Below are 10,632 nucleotides of genomic sequence, written 5' to 3'. Positions count from 1 at the left end.
CAGTGTGGGAGGAGAGGCCCTGTTTTGTCCTCTCCCTCAGCCTCAGCATGTACCTGTATTTGGGCACCGGATTGGCCAGGCTTCCATCTGAGCTTCTAGCTGAATACAAGCACTTCTAACAGGCAGTTAGATGACACATTTTCCTGTTGCAAAAGGAAATTGGTTTTGGACACACTCTGTAATTGTGCGTTTTCAAGTTAGAACTCCATGCTGTTTGTTAAAAGCCCCCTTTGGGTTAATTACCAAGCGCCTAAATGATATTTGATTATTTTGGAAGCAAAATAGGCATTAGGAGAGTGCTTCCGTGCCTGGAGACCAGTTGAGTGACGTTCCGTTCTCTCATTTCGCTTTTGCTCTCGACACATCCTGAACCACATCTGCCTTCAAACAAACCATCGCTGCGATACAGCAGAGAGCAGCACGGAACCCCCTTCCAAGGCCAAACTTTAGGTCTTCGATGTACGTCAAGACAGCCGACACTCACATAACTCGCTTCTGCCCGTTTGTCCCGTCTCTGATACCTTCCCCCACGTGCTCGCACACTGGAGATAGTGACAGAATGGAACAGAGGTGGGTGTGCCTTTCTACATGTGGGCTGTCCCGTGGCTTGAGGGGGAGAGCGTGTCTTGTGGCTCCTGCTTCTCCTCGCCTTTTTCCAGAGTGGCTCCTGCCACCTGCGTTGGCGATATCACCGGACACTTTCCATTTCGCCCCCTCCCTCTATGCCTGTGCACAGCTGTTGCCCATTTCCCCCCGAGCTGCCGTGTCTCCGTTTTGACCTGTGTTCTGCAGCCGGGAGAAATCTGCAGGGGCAACTTGGTGAGTGCTGCGAACCCCTTGAGAATGAAAGATGCCGTAGCAGCGAAATCCTGGAATTCAGTTTATGAAATGGCCTGAAGACTCTCCATGACGCTGGGCCCGGGACGTCTGCCCTCTAAGCCTCGGAGGCAGATGGAGATGTGGGGACACCCAGGAGGAAACGCCCGCTTGTTTTCCGAGTTAGTGTAGCTCACTGATGACGTCGTAAGATCGCTATCACCTAGGCGATGGGACATGTTGCTATGGGAACCTCAGATCTGTCTGATAACTGTGCTTCAAAATGTTGACAGTTGGAAAAGCCTCCTTTTTCTGTACAGCAAGCCAGTAGGGGCGTGTACACAGAGGGTGGGTTTGTTTAAAAAGTTAGCACTTAAAGTTTACTAATACAAACTATTTGGAGACACATTTGTGAAACTGAAAACATTTAGAATATTGACATTTCTTGGAGAAGTATTACCATCTAGCTGCACTGAAGGAAGCCCTCGTGTGCGAGACTCTCATGGGCCTAGTGAAGTCAGAGTTGTTATAAGAAAGATAAAATCTCGCAAGGTGAAGAGCACAGACATCTCACATGTCACATCTCGTTGGAGTCTTGTGTTGAACTTTGGCCACGGACGAGCGTTTTGCACACAGACTCTTAATGTGTTTCTCTGCCCTCACATTTTCCATCTCCTGAGAATGTTGGTTTCACACTATAAGTGATACTGAATCAGGACAGCGTTGTCTCATGAAACCATGACCTCAGCCCTATGTCATATCCCCCCCGCATGCTGACATAGTCACACATACATGTGTGTGAATGTCAATACATACATTTGTAAACACACATAAAGTCACACAAACACCAAACTGGCAAACGCTGGGCCATGGCTCCTAGCAGAAATACAGGGTTAGTTTCCCGCAAACCTCTCTTCACAGTTTTGTCTGCTGATAAATGTAAAACCTTATTTTATGTGTGTTTCTGATTAAAAACACCTTACTTTTTAAAAACATTTTAATGTTTATTTTATTTTTGAGAGAGACAGAGCATGAGTGGGGGAGCGGCAGAGAGAGGGGGAGACACAGAATCCAAAGCGGGCTCCAGACTCTGAGCTGTCAGCACAGAGCCCGACGCGGGGCTCGAACCCACGAACTGCAAGATCATGACCTGAGCTGAAGTCAGACGCTTAACCAACTGAGCCCCCCAGGTGCCACCAAAACACCTTACTTACTATATAGTGTTGATTCAGTAACCTTGAACTCACGGCCAACGGCAAGTTAGCTCATGCCTGAACAAAGCTTATCTAACACGTGTTTTCTCTATAAGGCGCTAGACAGCGAGCGCTCCAGCACACCCCACACATACAGCCTAAAAATGTAGAGAATGTGGCACTAAATAGACCACCTAACGACACTTGTTTACGGTATGAGAGCTCAAACAAGAAGGCAAAGCGTTGCCCCGTTCGGCCTCCTTGGGGACACGTCCATAAAGAAGCTCAAAGTTTTCGTTTCTCTGCACGTGTTGGGAAACGAGCAGAAACACTTGCAAGTGCTGATTCGAGGTCTACAAATAAATTTTAGCAAGTAGGCAAATTCACGAGTATGGAATCCGTGACCAATGCGGATCGACTGTAAGCGTCCATCTAGAATCTTCGCACCCACTGGAAGGTGCCATGGTGAACCACTTGCAAGTATAAGGACATGCCCCTCCCCCCAGAGAGAAAACATGCACCGCCTTGTCCCTCGAAGGCCCCTGTCACGGCCCCTGGAGAATGAGCTCTCCTCTCCCGGGCGCTCCAAGCACCGGCCTTATCCCGCTCACATCACAGTCACCGTGCCCGTCTGGTGTTATGCGTTCTCCGGGTATGTCGTCCCTTCTGGGTTGTGTAGATGTGGAGGGTGAGACGAGCGTCACGGACCCAGTGACCGTGTTCCGCACCCAGGGGGTGAGCCACATATGGGGAACGACTGTGATACAGAAACACACATGTCAGGGGACTGAAGGTGAAAAGGCCTCATTCGAAAGGATGCTAGTAGCTTGCGTCTCGCTTTTCCAAGGTTCATTGGTCTGGTTTTTACCCGGCCATAGGGTCACACTGACAGTAAGGGATTAGAAGCCTGGCGACCATGGCGCATCTTGTCTCTACGACCAGATGGGAGTTGGCCATCGAGTCCCTGTCTCTAGAGCAAGATCATTTATTTCGGGGAATTCTTTGGTTTTAAAGTTCTTTTTAGGAAAAAAAAATTTCAGTATGGAGTGCTAAGAAACGGATGGAGTTGTGTGACCGGGTCTTCGGATGTCATGTTGGGAGCTGTGCTCTCCTGAAAGTGTTGAGGGAACAGGGCAGATATATTTTTTGTTCTCCATCAAGAGGTAGATGTGTTTTCACCAAAAACACTGATGGGTTTTTCACCAAAAGCACAGTTTTGGGGGAAGGTTTGTTGGTGGCTTATGTAGATGCCATACATAACATAATGGGTTGTTAGAAGTTGTAAGATTGAGCTCTAAAAGCACCGTGATTCTAAACAGTGCTTTCAAAATGTCACGATTGGTCCGTTTTGCTGTCGTTGTTTTTTTTTTTTTAACTGAAAAGACATAGATTGTTAGTCACTTCGGAGCTTGAACTGTGTGCTGAGTGCCCTTATAGCTACTATAATTACAGCCGTTCTAATCCAAAGCCCTACAAGGTTCCCATTTTTCAGATGGTGAAACCAAGGCTCAGAATAGCGACGGTGACTGATCAGCAATTCAAATCCAGCTCTGATTCCAAAACCTGCACTCTTTCTCTGTGGCTTTAAACTAATTTGTGTTAGATTTTATTCACATCATTTAGAAAAAAAAAATTTTTTTTTTTTACAGTCTTTAGCTCCAGTACCGTTATAGGATCCTCTAGTATAAGGGAACAAAGAAATTGAGGAAGCAAATTCATTGTGCTAGGAACCAAAGCTTCGTCCCCTTTGCAGAACCAAATTAGACTTCCAAAAAAAAAAAAAAAAGAAACAAAAAAACAAAAAACCACAACCCACCCTCAAGATGTTATTAAAAGAAACTTTCAAATATAGTTTTTACAGTGGCAGTATTGCGTCTAAGCTGGCGCACACTGTGTGTGTCAGATGCCTTGTGACTCTTCTGAACAGAAAGCACTGTACTTAGCAAATTTGTCAGCACTTTGTTTCGATGCAGTTTGACTATCTGATGAGCAATCAAAACGTTTCCATCTGTTCGTCGGGGAGATCTGAATGTAAACTTGCCCTGCGGCTCAGCGCGCCCCGGTTCCGGCTTCCTGCGCCTCCGGCCAGCTCGGCCAGCTCACCAGCCTGGTCGCCAGCGTCTCTCGCACTGAGGCTTCCGCACTTTCCAGAGCCTCCCCTGCCGCCACACTGGCTGTGTCTCCACGCCCCCCAGTCCAAGAGAGGATGGTTCTGTCTTATCACATCTCATCATTCACTCGGCATGTCTTGGTTGAGCATCTAATTCATGCCAGACTCCTCTGAAGACATTGAGGACAGAGCGAAGAAAACACTAGAGTAAAACCCCTGCCCGGGGCTCGAACTATAGTGGAGAAAAGAGAAAATAAGCAAGAAAAATACATTTTTAACGCAGTGGGAAGTGCTAATAAAAAATAAGGCAGGGAAAGGAGGTGCGGAAGGAAGGGGGGTGGGGACAAGAGTCCAGAGTCGGGCCACGCAGGAGCAAGCCCTGTGACACCCCATTGAGGAACATGGCAGGGAGGAGAGGTGAGTGAAGGCAGTGTCGTCGCACAGGAGCCTGGGGGCCTCCGGGGCCGTCCTAAGACCCTGGGCTTGATACAGAGCAAACTGGGAAGCCGGTCAGGGTTTGAGCGGAATGCGTTTTCACCCTGCTTGCTGTGCCGCGGGACAGCAGAGTGACAAGGGCCCAAAGCAGGGGACCTCTTGGGGCCATCCATGTGAGGGGTGGGGCTTCCATCAGAGCACTGTAGATGCAGGAGAAGGGGTTGGATGCTGGGTCTACGAAAAGCTAAAGGCAGCAGGATGTTCTGGGGGCTGCAAGGGGTGTGAGAGAGGCATGCGTCAGAGGACTCCAAGATCAAAGTCCTGAGCAGCGAGGAGAAAGGGTTCCCGGGGACAGGAAGCCTGGAGAAGGGATTTTGGGGAGCAGGTGAACACAGCAGGGCCTGCAGGGGGATGTCTGTGTCTGCGGCTCGGCCTGAAATATGACGTAGGGTCACCTGTACTGTTGTTGTTTGATGTCATGGGATGGGGAGGGGGTGTAGACAGGAAAGGAAAGAGGCTGGGAGGCGCCCCCCCCCCCGTTTGAAGGTCTGGTGGGGGGGCAGCAGGAAGGAGATTGGGAAAAGGGGGAGCACACAGAGGAGACGTGGCAGGGGGGTACGCGACCCTGACCGGGCATGCAGGCAACGTGCTGAGCCCCGCTCACCGCTGCTGGCCGCCGGGTGCCACTGCCCATCTCCGGCGTGCAGCCTCGCAAAGGAGGGGCGGGAGGGGAGAGCGTGGAGGGCACAGGAAGCCAGAGGGCCGGCGGGGGAGCCGTGGGGACAGTGTGGTGGAGAAGGAGGGTCACAGGATGGCCTCGGGGCAGGGCCAAGGGAGAAGCAGGGAGTAGGGCAGAGGTGACACGGGGGCGAGTGAAAGGTGGTGCGGGCAATGGTCGTGGTGACTACAGCAGACTGGACTGCAGGGACTGGAGTGAAGCCCCGACATGTCTGGGACAACCAACCAAGAGCAGGCGGTGGGTGGTGTGGAGAGTGAGTGGGGATGTGGCCAGGAGGCGGTGACACGGAGGAGACACAGAGGAGGCAGGTGACACAGAGGAGACACGGAGGAGGCAGGTGACACAGAGGAGACACGGAGGAGGCAGGTGACACGGAGGAGACACGGAGGAGGCAGGTGACACGGAGGAGGCAGGTGACACGGAGGAGACACAGAGGAGGCAGGTGACACGGAGGAGACACGGAGGAGGCAGGTGACACGGAGGAGACACGGAGGAGGCAGGTGACACGGAGGAGGCAGGTGACACAGAGGAGACACAGAGGAGGCAGGTGACATGGAGGAGACACAGAGGAGGCAGGTGACACGGAGGAGACACGGAGGAGGCAGGTGACACAGAGGAGACACGGAGGAGGCAGGTGACACGGAGGAGACACGGAGGAGGCAGGTGACACGGAGGAGACACAGAGGAGGCAGGTGACACGGAGGAGACACGGAGGAGGCAGGTGACACGGAGGCAGATGACACGGAGGAGACACGGAGGAGGCAGGTGACACGGAGGAGACACGGAGGAGGCAGGTGACACGGAGGAGGCAGGTGACACGGAGGAGGCAAGATGACCAGAGGAGGGATCACCGGGGAAGCCGTAATGACAGGCCCGAGGTCACGCAGCGCAGGCACGAGGGGCCTCCCGGGGTCATGCTGCTGGACCAGGCAGGTTGGATTGAAGCCGTTATTCCGGAGAGGCAGGGGCAGAGCCATAGTTCTCTTCACCGTTATTGTGCTGCTAAGCGCCTACTTTCTGGGCTGTGAAGACAGCCCTGGGGGTCTCAGGCCCGCTTTGCCGGAGGGGAGACCCCAAACGTTGAACTACCCGGCCAAGTTCAGACTGCGCGTGCGCACGGCGCTGCCGGGAAGGGCGGGCCGTCTGGCTCCGGGCTCCGCCCGCTCAGCTGGGTTACTATGATCGACGGGGAGACGATAATCATGGGCAAGGTCTCCGTCCCCCTCCTCTGTGTCTAGAACCCCATATTCGATTCCGCCCCAGGTGACCACAGTTGCTAGAATGTGCAGATTTAGCGGTCCTGACTCTTCATCCTGCATCCTTCCCACGTGGGGTCCCCAGGCGTGAGCCCGAGGGATGCCAAGAGCAGTCACAGTGGGGGGGACCCTTGGGACAAACCCCGGGGCTGAGAGGAGATCTGGAGAAGCCATCCCTTCTGGATTGTTCCCCTGGGGCAGGGCAGGGCAGATCTCCAGGGCTGGCCGGGGGAGGGGGCACACAGAGTAGGGGGCAGAGGGAGGGGACACCCCTGAGGAGGAGGGCCTCTGCCCACTAGCACTTTCGAGAGCATCGGGACGTCTCTCTCAGAGATGCCATGGTGGCGGGGGGTGGGCAGCTCCAGGTTCCCGCTTGGCCCCTTCCCATTAACCCTGGGTGGCTTACCGGCCAGGCCGGTGGGCAGTCTTGGGCTTTGCCGTCCTTCCCAGGCGAGGTCTTCTCATTAGCAGGGGAGCCACACAGCTCCCGGGGCTGATGCCCGCACCTTCCGAGCCTTGTGTGAGCCCAGGAAAGCAGTCTGTGGCCTCGTGGGCCAGCCTGTACCAGTTTCCCCCCGGGAGCAAGGAGGTGGCCGGTTAGAAACGTCTTTTGAATGTGGCTCCCAGACCTCTGTAAAGCATCAGGCCGTTGCTTCGGTTGACTTTTATCCTGAAGCCATAATACACACAGCCAGGGACCCATTTTCTATCTCGTTTCCCATTTGCCTGAAGCTGTCCATGTCTCACGGGCAGCAGCTGACGTAGCTTTGGAAAATTTCCCACCCGGCTCTCGCCCATCGTCAACTCGAGACCTACTGGCAGGATAATTCAAACTCTGGAATCACTGAAAGGCATCTTCCCCACGCCCTTCCTTTCTCTCTCTGGCACTGCCCTCACCGGAGGGCCCAGGGACTGCGTGTCCTGCAAAGACCAGGCTTTCGGAACCGGCGGCGACATTCAGGTTCCCCCGAACGGATGCGGCTCCTTCCGCGGCTTCCGGATTGGACTGAGCCAACTCTGAGAGTGTGTGTTCCATCGTGTCAACGTTCCACGGAACTGTCAGGACAAGGCTTTTTATGGAGATAGAGTGGCGGCTTTGCCCGGAGCCCTAATTCCCACCCGGGAGGCCCTTGCCATCCAAGGAAACTTGAAACCTGGGAGCGGTGCCCTAAAGAGATTCTCCGGGAATCGGGGGCTAAAATCATACTGTAAACGGGGAAAATTCTGAGTGCGATTTTATTCTGAAAAAGTAAATCGTTATATGTTATAGTCTAAAGAATTAGGTATTTGTTTCAATTACCGGTTAATTCTGGAAGTTTTCCTTACTCTTGGCCAACGACCTCCCCTTGTTGATTATTGCAGTAATAGAACAGAATTCATCACAGAGACTTCCTGGTCTTTTTGCCAACTTGCACAATCCATACCCAGAGGGGGCCCTCCGTCCTCTTCTGTTACGACAGATGAGATCCCCCTGCCCCTCCACTGGGGTTCAGGAGCCTGTCCCTTCTCTTGGGTCAAGGACTTTGTCTCACAGTTACTTTCCCCTGTGCCACCAATTGTCTTCTGTACTTGATCATTTGCCTCCACATGAAGCATTGCTCTTGTGTTTTTCGTCTTTAACAACACAACCCTCCGAAATCCCGCAATCCTCTCCAGTAGCTGCCCTGCTTCTCTGCTCCCCTTGGAAGCAGACATCTCCATCCCTGCATCCTCAGCCTCAGATTCTGTCCACGGCCTTCTGTCTCTACACCCAGCGAAAGCTCCCTAGTGTCTCTGTCTTCCAGACCCAGGGGTCACTTCTCTTCTCAATTCCTCAACAGCAGCTCAACATAGTGCTCACTTCCTCCTCCTTGAAAAGTCCCCTTCTTTTGGGCCCTGTGACATCTCCCCTCCTGTTTGCCCCTCTCTCCTAGTGTTCTCCATCCAACCTCTCTGTTTGCTCCGCGTTGGGGAACCCAGCCCTCGTCTGTGGCTGCACTTGCTCCCCAGGCGATCTCATCCAAGATAATGGTTTTAAATACCGTCTCTACAAAAGTGATTTCCAGAGTTTGACCTCTGCCTTTCATATTGTCAGTGAGCACCAGACTGTGGTATACAGCAGTTTTCTGGACCTCTCCAACACCGATGCCTCGTTGAAATCTCAAACATCCTACGTCCAAAGGAAAACTCCTGCTTTGGCCTCTAATTGCTTTTTGCTCTCCAGTTTTGTGCACTGACCTCTGACCCAAACTGGCCATCGCCTCTGATCTCTCTCCCTTCTATACCAATGGCATCCAAACCTTAAAGAAATGCTGTTGCCTTTACTCTCAAAATCAATCTGCTCTCTGTCTCCACGCCTGCCAGCCTGCTCACCTTCCACTTCAAGTCAGCTTTCCTCCTGGTGTCTGTCTCCTTGTCTTCCTGCAGTGTGGTCAGAGCAGAGACGATCTTTTTAAAAATGGAAACCACATGGGCCGCCTGGGTGGCTCAGTCGGTTAAGCGTCCGACTCTTGATTTCGGCTCAGGTCGTGATCTTGTGGCTCATGAGTTCGAGCCCCGCGTCAGGCTTGGCACTGACAGTGTGGGGCCTGCTTGGGATTCTCTCCCTCCCTCTCCCTCTGCCTCCTGCCTCAAAATAAATAAATAAACTGAAAGAAAAAAACAGAAACCACATGAAACTCCATTGATCAATATTCTTCAGTGGGCTCTCAATGCATGAGAACAAAAATTCCAGCTCTTTGCCTGACTGTTCCTTATAGAATTCTACGGGAGCTGGGACGCACCCCGTTCGCTCCTTCACCCTGCCTCAGCTGTGCTAGGAAGTCCGGCAACGGGACTTGGTAACGAATCACATACAGGACGCGAGGAAAGCAGTGTCGAGAATGGCCTGTGTGTCTTCCCTGCTCCATCGGATAAGGTATCAGCGACAGTCACACTTGTCACCATAACAGATAGTTCGCAAAAAAGAGGCTCAAATACAATAGAGGTTTAGTTCTGCTTCACGTGCCGGTATGAGATGTGTGTTTCTGGTCCGGTCAGATTTCCCCCATTCGGAGACTCAGGGGCCCAGGCGCTGCCCATCAGACGGGCGTTCTGTGCGTCCAGACTGTGGAAGGAGAACGAGTGTGTGGCAGTCACATCTGCTTGTGAGTCTTGGTCCAGAGGTGACACCTGGCTCTTTCGCTTGTATCCTGCTGTCAAGGGGCAGCCAGGAGGCCACATCTAGATGCAAAGTGAGGCTGGGAAATATCGTCCCTGGGGCAAAGCCACTTTCTAGAACCCTTTTCTGTGGTTGGGGAACACAAATCCTGGTGGTCGTCTAGCCAGCTCTGTCACAGATTACCACTCTCTGATGTGGGGACCCAGAGCCAGTTTTGTGAAGGGACATAGGAGTTCACAAGGCATCCATCCAGGGAGAAGAAGAAGAGAATGTTTCAGGGTGAGCAGTCTATACATATGATCCCAAAGACCATCACTCCGTCTAGATGGGAATCAATTAGTCAACTGATAATTTGAGACTTTGAAGCCAGAAACACAAATCAAAGGAAAATGCTCATTTCTCAGAAACCATCCAAACACTGCATAAACTCAGCCACCGAGGGGCAGATCCAAATCCCGGTGCCCATTTTGTGGCTCTCTGAGAAACCAGGGCGGTGGTCAGAAAGACGGGCACGTGACAAGATGGGTGGGCTTCCTTGAACACGGATTCTGGAAAGACCATGAGCTTCTAAGACAGAGTGTAATCTGTATATACAGTCAATGCAGGCTCCAAAATGACTTGTCTTCATGTTATTCAATTTGGAAATAGTTATTGATCACCACTTCCTACAGCTCCCATAAACGATGTAAGAAGAAGGCGATCCATTGTTGATAACAGGCAGACTGTTTGGAAAGCAACTTTGACAATGGAGCATACGTATAAGTTAATGGAGCATGTGTATAAGTATAAGCTCTAGATATTCAGTCCTCAACACCGACTATCAGATCAGCTAACATTTTGGACTTTTATGTGACAGGACTATGCTTAGTGGTGGCGAAAAAGAAAATTAAAAAAAAAAAAAAAAGCCTGCTCTCTAGGGCAGACGTCACACCATATGGTAGAGA

Source organism: Lynx canadensis, chromosome B2 (assembly GCF_007474595.2).
Source record: "Lynx canadensis isolate LIC74 chromosome B2, mLynCan4.pri.v2, whole genome shotgun sequence".
NCBI lineage: Eukaryota > Metazoa > Chordata > Mammalia > Carnivora > Felidae > Lynx > Lynx canadensis.
This window is presented reverse-complemented; position numbering follows the sequence as displayed.